We start from the raw sequence: 11,979 nt of genomic DNA on the forward strand, positions 1-11,979 counted from the left end.
GGCTCTGCACGTCTCTCTCCGAATCTCTTCAGCCGTACTTGAGGGTAGTGTGTTGACGACTTGTTCCACAGCGCTGATGGAATTGGCTACCGTTAGATCTCTAGGAGTGACAGTGAAATTTAGGCCCCTGCCAAGAACCTTCAGCGTAGCTTCATCCAGTGTTCTGTCACTCAAATTTACAACCTTGCGAGTGTCATGATTTTGTTGCACTCTGCTGTACAGGCGTTCAAATTTTGCCAATTGTCGGGCTGTAGCATTGTTCTTAATGCATGCTGCTAGTGACCAAGACACTCCATCAATTCTGTCCCAATCCTCTTGCGCTAGTTAGGCATCCATGTACCGATGTAGATGTAACAGCTCCCTGGACGTGACATCAAGTTTATGGCGGATGTCACGGACTCAAAACAGCATATTACGTCTAGGGCGGCCAACAGGATCAAGCACCGAGCCAGCATCGCTCTGGTGAGAGAAAGACTGATTCACACAATATCTTCTCCAGGGCAAATGGAATTTTTAAAACGCCAGCTGTCAATCTTGAAAGCTACATTGGCTGCTGTTGACTCTAATAAAGATAATAAAGATATTGGCCCCGGCACTGCTTCTTCAAGAAGGGAACAAAATATACAGCCTCAGAGACGGTTGTTCTCTACAAAGAAGAGGAGGAAAATAGTGCACCATTTCGAGGAACTAAGTACAGCTGAGACACAACACATAGCTGTTTCTCTATTACAAGACAGTCAATAGTTATTAACGTTTATACAGTGAAAATTTACCTTACCTAATTCCTTTCTTTGTGACATATCTTAGTATTTTGCAGTTCACTTCATAATTATGTTGTTGCTATTAAACTTCAGTCAGTGGCATAAGAATGACTATCATCCCTTATTAAATATGAAAAACTTAATTTAAATCAGTGCTGTATGTAAGGCTTTCTTGTTTAATAGTTTTATTTTCTGTACATTCGTGATTAAAACAGTAAATATTTATAATACAGTAAGTAAAAGGTCTCCTTTTCACAAAGTGGCTCTCTTGTCAGCCGCAGTTGCGTGTCATCTGCTACCTCGTGAACTTTAGTTCAAAAAGGGGTCCACTACTCAGGAACACTCATCTTCAATAATTTGCCAGCAAACATAAAAAAATTTAGTTACAAGTAGAGATCAGTGTAAAAGGAGTCTGAAAGACTTAATAGTGGCCAACTCCTTCTACTCCATTGACGAATTTTTTAATAGAACAAATGATGTGTTGTATATATTTATACTATTACTATCGTTATTTCAGCTTTAAAAAAAATAAAAAAAAGGTGACATGTTCCACATCCAAGAGGATTTCCTCAACACGGATCTAGGGAACGAAATCTAATCTAATCTAATCTAATCGTTTCTTTCCGTGACGTAGTTGTTTGTAGCTCTGTTTGTAGACTCAAGTCAGTTGAAGGCGTTGCGAGTATTATCTTTGAAGACGACATTGTTGGCGGGCAGAAAGATCTGTGTTTGTTATTATTTTCGTCGAGGTGGTATATGCGTGTGGATCATTCGTAGTAACTCATTAAATGTTTGTGGTATTGTGATTTCTAAGAGACGAAAAGCGGAACGCAATATTGTTGAAGAGAAAATAGGAAACATAATATACACTCGCATTCTGGGACGCAAACCAGCTGATCTGTTAAAATGATTGTGGTTAGAATGTCTTTTTTTCCCACAGAATATAAATGTGTAGGAGTTATTAAATACTGTGACATACGTACTGAAGCTGCACGTGTAGTGTTGTACTTATGAGCATTATAAATGGCAGATTTAGCTCCATAGCTGTGTTGTATGCAATTTAGTACTGTTGTAGTGGCTGTTGGAAGGCTTCTTCAATGGTAAGTCTCGTTTAAACATGTTTATGTTTGGTAATGGAGTTGTTGAACCTTATTTTTAATCACTGAAGCTCTCTTAAAACAGGAGAAATGCAGCGAAACTGGAGATACTGTGGGAAATACGCATTTGCAAAACAAGATGCTGAAATAGCAGATAAGGATTCATATGAATGTCTCGCCTGACATTCAGAAAATTCGAAAATCAAATAAATGTCTACCAATTTAACTTTTCATTATTAATCAGAAGTTCCATTAGGGAGTAAATGGTTTACGATGTAAGTATTAGAATTTCAATGGTAGAATGGACAATCTTTAGATCTTAGCTGCGCTGCTTAGAAACAAAATACTGTATAGGACAGATTGAATAAAAGTATTCTGTTTGTGGGCCAGTACAGTGAGAAGGATCACTTAATCGGAAAGCAGGCAGTATTGGCCTTTTTGGGTTTTACCAGAAACATGCAAACTCTGAACAAATGTTCCAACTGTAATTAAGTTTCATTCTTGATAATTTAGTCCTGTTTTCTTGCCAATTGGCAGTCATTGCCTCATCACTATTTCCTACCTGAGGCTATTTGCACAAGGTCAGGTGATGATACTACACCCATCTGCCTTGACCTGTAATGTCATGGTGAGCCTTGATGTTTTTGAGTCTTTGTGTATGTAGATTGTGTGTCATAGTAGTTGGTGGCTCTCTGTTGTGCTGCACGTTTGTTAATGAGTAGTTTGACATGAATTGAATGTTTCATGTTGGTATTGAAAGAATTTGTTCTGGCTTTCTGGTGAGTTACTTTGAATTTGCATATTTTAGGTGATGGATTCATTTTTGTATTTGAAAATATTAGTGGTTTGTTTCTTGTGGTCGGAGATTTAATATTTTTCTTTTTTCTTCTGTTGTGAAAAAGATACAGATATTAACTCATTGCTTGTTGCAATGGGCGAAGTTGTTTGTGTATATTGAAATTGGTGATTTGATTTGACTTATTGAGCACCCGTTTTATCATGTACAATGATATGGGATTTGTCATATGTTACATACAGAAAAAATATAAATAACAACATATTGTGTAAGAAATATCAGTGAACAAATCTGAATTAAATATATAGGCAAAAAAATTATAGCTTACATGATATAAATTTGTAACAGTATAGGATACAAATAAGTTACATATATTCTGTGTATAATGAACAGTACTCTATACTGACAAATTAATTAATTTTTGTGTGTAAATAAGAGTCTACCCCACAACACAAGTTTGTATATGAGTGAATTATAAGATAGGTGGAGACATGCTATCTTTCTGAAGAATTCATGTATTCACTAACACTGTAAAAGCTATTACTAATTAACATTCTTTTGAGTTCACTTTTAAAACTGCTCAGCTTCTGAAACCTTTTAATTTTTAAGGGACGAGCACTATAGAGAATTTTCGGGTGGTATATTGCACTCTTGCTGTACTGGGCTTTGTTATGCACTTCTCTGTGAAAGTCATTACTCTGTCTTGTTGTATAGTCATGGAACTCGCTGGTTAAAGAAGAAAACTGGGGGTGAGACTTCAGAAAGGATATACTTTCATAGATGTAAATGGATGGAAGAGTCATGATTTTATATTTCTTGAAAAATTCCCTACATGGATCTCTAGGTGCAGCTCCTTTTATGATCCTTCTCGCTCGTTTATGAATAATGAAAGAGCGTTCCTGGCAGATTAAAACTCTGTGCCAAACCGAGACTCGAACTCAGGACCTTTGCCTTTCGTGGGCAAGTGCTCCACCAACCGAGCTACCCAAGCCACTTCGGTAGCTCAGTTGGTAGAGCACTTGCCCGCGAAAGGCAAAGGTCCCAAGTTCGAGTCTCGATCCGGCACAGAGTTTCAATCTGCCAGGAAGTTTCATTTCAGCGCACACTCCGCTGCAGAGTGAAATTCTCATTCTGGAATAAAAGAGCGGTTTGCCTGATTTGAATTGCCCCAAAATAAATGCATAATATGATCACTGCAGCAATTTTTGAGCATTCCAAATACATAGCAACATTTACTTAATTTTTTATTGAGCACATCTATATGCTTGTCCCACTTTAGATGCTCATCTAACCAAATTCCTAAGAATTTTGTATTTGGCATTTGTAGTATATTCTGTTGGAATAGTTTCACAGTTATATTAGGCTTCACATTATTTGACACATGTCTTTAATTCATCCATAATGTTTTTTCCTCATTCACAAATACACTGTTGTCCCTGAACCATTTACTTGTTGTTTCGACTTTCCTGTTAAGGTCAGTCTCATTCAAAGCTTTAATAAAGAGACTGGTATCATAATCAAAAAGTACACAATCAGCTTGTGTTAAATAGTTTGGCAAGTCATTTATAAAGATCAAGAACAATTGGGGTCCCAGCACTGAACCTTGGGGCACACCATAACTAACTTCCTTATAACCAGAAAAGTATGACTTTCCATCATGAACTATTTCTACTTTCTGGCATCTGCCAGATAAGTACGACTTAAACCATGCATGAGCAGTACCACGTACTCTATAGCAACTAAGTTTTTCGAGCAGTAGTTCATGATCAATAGCGTCAAAGGCCTTTGATATACCTAAAAAGACCCCACAATTTACTTCATTATTATCAATGGAATTTAGGAAGAGTTTTAGAAAGTTGTATGTAGCTGTTTCAGTTGATCTGTTCTTTCGAAAGCCATTTTGTTCATTGATCAATATTCCACTTTTTTTTTTTAGGAAAGTAGAGTGTCTTCCATACATTACTCTTTCTATCATTTTTGAAAAGCAAGATAACATTGATAAAGGCCTGTAGTTTTTTACATCATAACGATCCCCATTTTTGTATAATGATTTTATAATTGATTGTTTCAGCTTTCTAGAGAAAGTGCCAGTACTGGAAGATGCATTAATTATATCTACAAGAAGAGGAGTAATATATCTACTGTGTTTAATGATTTTGTCTGGAATGCCATTGGTGCCACAGGATAATTTATTTTTTAGTTTGCTGATAGCACTCTCTACCTCATGTACTGTTACAGGGTACAGAAACATAGTTTTGGGATTCAATGCGATGTTATGACTGATGACTGTACTACATTGGGTTTGTATTAGGATTTGAACTACACTTGTATAATGACAGTCAAATATATTGGCAATGTGTAATGGATCATTTATAGTTTTTTCCTCAGTTTTAATAACAATGTTGTTGTTTCTTACTTTGCTTCTTCCTAAGTTACTATTGATCACTTTCCAAACTGATTTCCTTTTTTTGTTGCCATTATTTCTACTGATATATGAATCATTATTTAACTTTTTTGCTGCAGTAATTACTTTCTTGTATAATTTCCTATAACATTTCATATGTCTCAAAGCGGGATTTTGGTGGTGAAAGTTTTCATAAATTTTCGGAATTTCCTTGTTAGTGTTCAGTAATTGTTGGAATGTTATTGGCAGGTATCATGGGTACTGATGTACCATCATTGTTTAGGATACGTTTCTGATATTAGTCATGTGAACATGATATGGTTTGTTGTACTGAGAACTTTGGTTTAGATAGAGTAAGTGAAAGTGTTGTATCTAGGGCTTTGCTTGAGCTTTGTGGGTGAAGTGAAATTTGCAACACCATGTTGTAGAGTGGTTGGTTTCTGGTATCACAGGCTATGTTGGAGCTGCGTAGCTAAGTGAAAATTGTGTTGCGTTTTTGAGTTCTGTATGGGTTACTGGTATTGAGGTCTTCATTTGAGATATATAGGTCACGTGAAATTTACAACACCAGTAGTGTTCATTTTTGTAATTGTTTGTTAAGTTTTGGGGGTTTCGTGTGCTTGATTTTTAGGTGAATATTTGTTTTGCAGTGATGTAATTAGCCTTACTGTTGTTTATTTAGTTTGTCCTCTTCATTTGGTTGTGTTACTTTAATTCTATTGCTGGAATTAAATACTTCACATGCTATTTATGTTTGTTCGCAGGTGTAGTGAGTGATGTCGTGCTCACCATATTGTATGTGTTTGAAATAGTGTACACCATGTTGATGGCATTACTGGTCAAAACAGGCTGTGGAGTCATGACTTTACACCAATCTATCATTTATCATTGAGAAGTAGATCACTTTATATAAAGTGATTTTGTTCTTCGATATAGTTTGTGTGTGTGTTTTGATTAGTTAAAAGTAATGCTCTGTTCCAAGGACCATTGGTCTGTTTCTATCAAAATGGTGTAGATTACTTTGGATTTACACTCTGTGTCTTTGTTTATGGCTACATACTGGCTATTTGCAGGTTACCAGCTAGCTTATTGACTGAAAAGTAATGATAATGAACATATTGGTCTCATTCACTGTTCATGTTACTGTTACAGAATGTTTACATCTACTTCTAAATAGCACAAGCAATAATTGTAGTCTTTTTTATACCATAAGGTTTCTGTTAAATATCCATCTTTAGAGCTGAAGTTGCCAGAAGAAGCAGTTTCAGTTCAGATTTAAATTTTTGTAAGGGTTTAGAGCAGCCAGTTGCCTTTGGTTTTGTTCTTCAGTTTCTATTTACCATGACTGGTTTTAAATTAACAAATGATTTATCATCAGATGGTACATATTTATTGCATATCTGCAGCATTCTTGTGGCTCATGTAGTTATGGCAAGAGAACGAAACATATAGGCACCGAATGTGGTTAGAACTACGTACAGTTCACACCTGGCCACAGCTGCACAACTCCAACAAAGCTGCAAACATGCAATAAATATGTACCACCTGATGATAGTGATTCAAAACTCGTCTTAGTAAATAAAGATTGAAAAATAATACAAAATGTGGCTGACAGTAATTTCTGGAAAGTTTTAATTTTTTTTTAAGTACCTCTCAGATTATGTTGGTGGGACAATAATAGAAAACTTTTGTGGCTATTGTCGATCGCTTTTGTGAACCTTTGGCAGACTTAGTGATAAACAGTTATTATGTTTTCTTCTAAATTTTGATTAAAATAACTCTTGGTTGGCAGACAGCTATGTGGGTGCAGGGTCGTTCGTTATATGCATCATTCCACATACTTAAGCAAGAGCTCCACATGCAATGCAAATAGAGCAAAACATACATTCAGATTACTTTTATTGTTGTCATTGTCAGCAGCAGTGGGAAGTATATCAGTGGGGATGGTGGAAAGGGCAACAGCTGCCTCTCACCTTTACTATGCATCGTACTGCAGCTGAGAAAGCTGTGCAGTGCCTAAAAACTCAGTCATTATAGCGGACACATAGGTGTGAAGGAAGAACAGCAGTTGTTGACTCTTAGCCACTGCCACTATCACAGAGTTGTATTAATCAAGGCATAGTGTGGTTGTGAAAAAATCAGTTCAAGCTGAAATTTGATTTGCTCTATAAATACAAGACAGAAATATAACTTTTGTGTAAACTTTCCATCCTTAACTAGGATTTAAGAAAGTTATGTACTATGGTATGAAGATATTTGACAAACTCCCATCGAACATACAACAAGTAATTAGTTATCTCAGCAAATTCAAAGGAAAATTTAAAACCTACCTCATTGGTGACTCCTTCCATTGATTATCTTAGTACAAGGATTTGTGGCAGGTAGTGTGTTGTAAACTGTCCTATGTAATTACATATTTAGGTTACTGTTTTCTTTGAAAAAAAACTTGATTAATGAAGTAAATATTAAGTTTCTTATAAGACATCCTGCAGCTACCTAATATAACTAAAGTAGCAGCAGCTTTCTTTCTAATTCACTAGAACACATATAACTGGCATAAACACAACTAGCATTAAGCAGTATTGTGATAGTTTCTTGTTAATATAGCATACAGCTTAAGAAATGTTTGGTTGTCTTTTGTTACTGTTTACCTTCAATTGCTCCCTGTAGTTTCACCTTCTTGGTGGTAGAGTAGAAGAAATTTCTGTTCTTGTTCGCCTTCTTGGTGGGATGTACAGACTATGATGAATGAGTAGAATAAATTTCTATTCTTTTGAAATTGTGATGGTTTATTTATGTCAAGCCACGTTAGTAAATGTATATAATGTGAAGGTGCTATTAGAATGCTTAATGCCTTGAACACATACCTACATAATGACTGTCAGTAAATCCATAGCATCACTATCTTCAGCAGCCCAGTTTCAATGTGAATGCAATACATGATCAGATTAGTTGATTATATGTTCCACCATTTAACAACTTAATATGTGCTCAAATGTAGGAGTTTTTACTGCTAGGTACTTCTTTTGAGATTGATTTGCACCTCATTGGCGACAGAGTGGTGTATTGTACATACAAAATTCATGTTAGTGATCAGTACGTACTTAATTCTCTTCTAATTGTACATGTACTGATGTTATTCTACTTATGTTTGTTCTTTCCATTACTGCCAGGTTCTATAAAAAAAAAATATTCATTAATTCATTCAATACATCTTTGATTTATTTTCAGAAGCACATTGCAAATCCAGTACCACAACAGAATGACTACATGACTGCACAACCATCTCTTGGGCGAGGATGCGTTCCTGGGTGCAATTTCCACTATGCACTGTGTAGTGTTGCTTTTTGCGGGACGACGACCATGGACTTTATTACACCTAATATCCATCACGGTAGCCAGTCCATTGTGGTGTGGCTGCCATGTACCCTGTTGGTTGTAGCTCCCTGACAACACAGGGATCACTCTACTGATGCCTGCGCCGTTAACTCTCCATGTATGCCAAGAAGTAGATGCCCATCTCCCTGGCGCATCAGGACTCCCGGCAATGTCCATCCTGCCAGGTGGCCCTTGCTGTGGCTTGGTGGCGCCCGGGGGAGGGGGAGGGGGGAGCCTTGGTCAGAGTAGGTGGAATCAGGGCGGGTGACACGTAATGAATTGTGGCACACCAGCAGTCTCTAAGCTTTTGAGGGCTCACTTTAAAGCTAATGTGTATCACCCCAAATGTTTCCCCTCCCTGGCCACACCGTGGGAGGAACGAAAGGCTATGAATGAGAGCGAAACATATTTGCCCCGGTACCTCGTCTGTACCATATCTGACGGGGAATCCTTTGTGTACGTGAAGCCTCAGTTCTTTGTAGAGCATTTAGAGGTCAGGTTCAGGGAGGTGGATGGCTTGTCCAAAATGCAGTCAGGGTCAGTCTAGATAAAAACAGCATCCTCTGCCCAGTCACGAGCCTTGCTCTCTTGTACGAAGATGGGGGATGTTTCTGTTACTATCACCCCACATAAAAGCTTAAACATGGTCCAGGACATTATTTTCCACAGAGATCTTCTTTTACAGTCCGATGATGAGCTGCACGCCAACTTCGTGACGAGGGGTCCATTTCGTCCGGTGCGTCCACCGGGGCTCGCCGGACTGTAAGATTCTACAGAAATAATGGAATACAAGACCCTGGATCGACTGACCTACACCGAGGTTAAGCAGAAATTTGAACGACTTTATCCAGTACACATGACGTCATATTATGCAGCCACTGCCACTCCTGCTACAGTTCCCATAGCTGCACCTCATACCGTCAGCTCTCAGACCCAGAGGACCACACCTGCTCCCTTAATGGTGGGGGCCACTTCTATCTCTGTTGTTGCTGCACCATCTACCTCGGGAGCAGCACCCCCTCAACCACCGGGGTCACCAGTCCGCATTTCTAAGCCAGAAAAGCGTAAGTCTTCTTCAGCTTCTCTCGCTTGGATGGGATCCCTTGGGTCACTCCCTTCCCAGGTTCCTACCAGCAGCACAGCAGACACCCACCAGTGGCTGAAGAAGCCACAGGTCACTGGTCGTCTAGCTTCGCGATCATCTTTGGTCCCAGAGACTGACTCAAAAAAAGCCCTCCCAGTAAGGGCAACCAAGGTAACAGCGTGAGAAAGCGAAATTGAAGACCCCTAAGACCAAGGCACTTGCGGTGGCACCTACTCCATCGCTACCTACAAGCTGTGCGTCGGAGGATGAGATTCTTGCATCCGCTGAGGACCTTGATCTCACCGGTCCATTGGAAGTGATGGATATCGCTCCTGTCAGTACTCGATCGGTGGCGGCAGGTGACCCAGCAACGTAATTTGCCTCCTCAGTCCCTTCACGCCTTTCTCAGCCTTGGACAATGTCATCCTCCAGTGGAACTGCAGCGGTTTCTTCCACCATCTTGCTGAGCTCCGACAGCTTCTCAGCCTTCACCCTTTCTTCTGCATTGCTCTTCAAGAAACTTGGTTTCCAGCTATGTGAACCCTCGCCCTCCATGGCTATCGGGGTTATTATAAGAACCGGGCAGCTTATGACAGGGTATCTGGTGGCATCTGCATCTATGTCCTTCACTCTCTTCACAGCGAGCCTGTCCCTCTACAAACACCTTTAGAGGTTGTCGCTGTTTGAGTGTGGATGCCTCAGGGTGTTACTGTCTGCAGCCTGTATCTTCCACTGGATGGTGATATCCCGCAGCATGTCCTGGCTGCACTGATAGCCCAATTGCCACCACCTTTCCTGTTACTTGGTGACTTCAACACCCATAACCCACTGTGGGGTGGGTTAGTGGCGAGAGGTTGTGGCACCACCATTGAGAATGTATTGGCACAGATCGACCTCTCCCTTTTAAACGATGGTTCCTTCACATATTTCAGTGTGGCGCATGGCACATACTCTGCCATCAACCTTTCAATCTGCAGCCCTAGCCTCTTACCGTCTGTCCAATGGAGTGTGCATGACGACCTGTGAGGTAGTGACCACTTTCCGATCTTTCTGTCACTGCCACAGTGTCACTCTTCTAGGTGCCCTTGCAGATGGGCTATGAATAAGGCGGACTGGGTCTTGTTCTCTATTGCCACTATTGAGCCTCTTTCTAATGAAGCCATTGATGCAGTGGTTCACTCAGTCACCACTGGCATCGTTACTGCCACAGAACATGCCATTCCCCGTTCTTCTGGGTCCCCTCAGCGGGGTACTGTGCCTTGGTGGTCGCCTGCGATTGCTGAGGGGATTGAAGATCTCAGGCGGGTGCTCCACCGTCACAAGCAGCATCCCTCATTAGAAAACGTCATCGCCTTTAAACAGCTCCGTGCGCGGGCCCGCCGCATCATCCGCCAACACAAGCAGGAGTGCTGGAAACGGTATGTCTCCACCATTGGCCTCCATATCTCTCCGTCACAGGTTTGGGCAAAGATTAGGTGCCTCTGTGGCTATCGGACCCCTGTCAGTGTCCCGGCACTGTCACTGAATGGAGCAGTTTGTACCGACTCCAACATAATGCAAACCGCTTAGCATACCATTTTGCCCTCAGTTCCGCTTTTGTGAATTACCCACTGGCCTTCTGTTACATTAAAGAGCAGATGGAACATCAGAGCCTTTCATTTCACACCCGCCATCCTGAATCCTACAATGTTCCATTCATTGAGTGGGAATTTCACATTGCCCTAGCCGCTTGCCCTGATACAGCTCCCGGGCCAGATTGTATCCACTGTCAGATGCTGAAACACCTCTCAGTGGACTGCCAGTGACGCCTCCTCGACCTTTACACCTGTATCAGTGTCGAGGGTGAGTTTCCGTCGCAATGGCGGTGAAGCATTGTTATCCCTGTTTTGAAACCTGGCAAGAACCCATTGGAGGTGGACAGGTACTACCCCATTAGCCTCACCAACGTTATTTGCAAGTTGCTCGAACAACTGGTGAGCCGGCAGTTGAGTTGGGTACTCGTGTCTCGGGGCCTTCAGGCTCCATCTCAGGGTGGGTTCTGTAAAGGCCGCTCTGCCGCCGACAATCTGGTGGAGCCTGGAGTCAGCCATCCCTCTGGGCTTTTGCCCGCCATCAGCACCTCGTCGCTTTCTTTTTTGACATTCGGAAGGCATATGATACGACATGGCACAATCACATCCTGTGTACGCTTCATGTTTGGGGACTTTGGGGTCTGCTGCCGATTTTCATACGAAATTTTCTGTCGCATCGTACCTTCTGCAGGTCACAGCCTCCCATAGTTCCCTCCGAGATCAAGAGAATGGGGTACCACAGGGATCTGTCTTTAGTGTCTGCCTGTTTTTAATTGCAATTAACGGGCTCACTGCGGCGGCGGGAACGTCTGTCTCAGCTTCCTTGTATGCTGATGCCTTGTGACTCTACTATAGCTCCATTGGCATTGCAGCTGCTGAACGTCAGCT

At 40.8% G+C, this 11,979-nt stretch overlaps 1 long non-coding RNA gene across 2 annotated transcripts; it reads left to right on the forward strand.

Moving 5' to 3' along the window:
• Nucleotides 1-1,459: 1,459 nt before the first annotated feature.
• Nucleotides 1,460-8,613, forward strand: LOC126297615 (uncharacterized). 2 transcript variants are annotated; one of them, XR_007552553.1, is made up of 3 exons: nt 1,460-1,861; nt 1,944-2,133; nt 8,290-8,613. It is a non-coding gene; the product is annotated as an uncharacterized LOC126297615 (long non-coding RNA). The 2 variants fall into 2 exon arrangements; XR_007552552.1 differs by lacking the exon at nt 8,290-8,613 and adding an exon at nt 5,823-8,283.
• Nucleotides 8,614-11,979: the final 3,366 nt, after the last annotated feature.

This window comes from Schistocerca gregaria, chromosome X (genome assembly GCF_023897955.1).
Source record: "Schistocerca gregaria isolate iqSchGreg1 chromosome X, iqSchGreg1.2, whole genome shotgun sequence".
Taxonomy (NCBI): domain Eukaryota; kingdom Metazoa; phylum Arthropoda; class Insecta; order Orthoptera; family Acrididae; genus Schistocerca; species Schistocerca gregaria.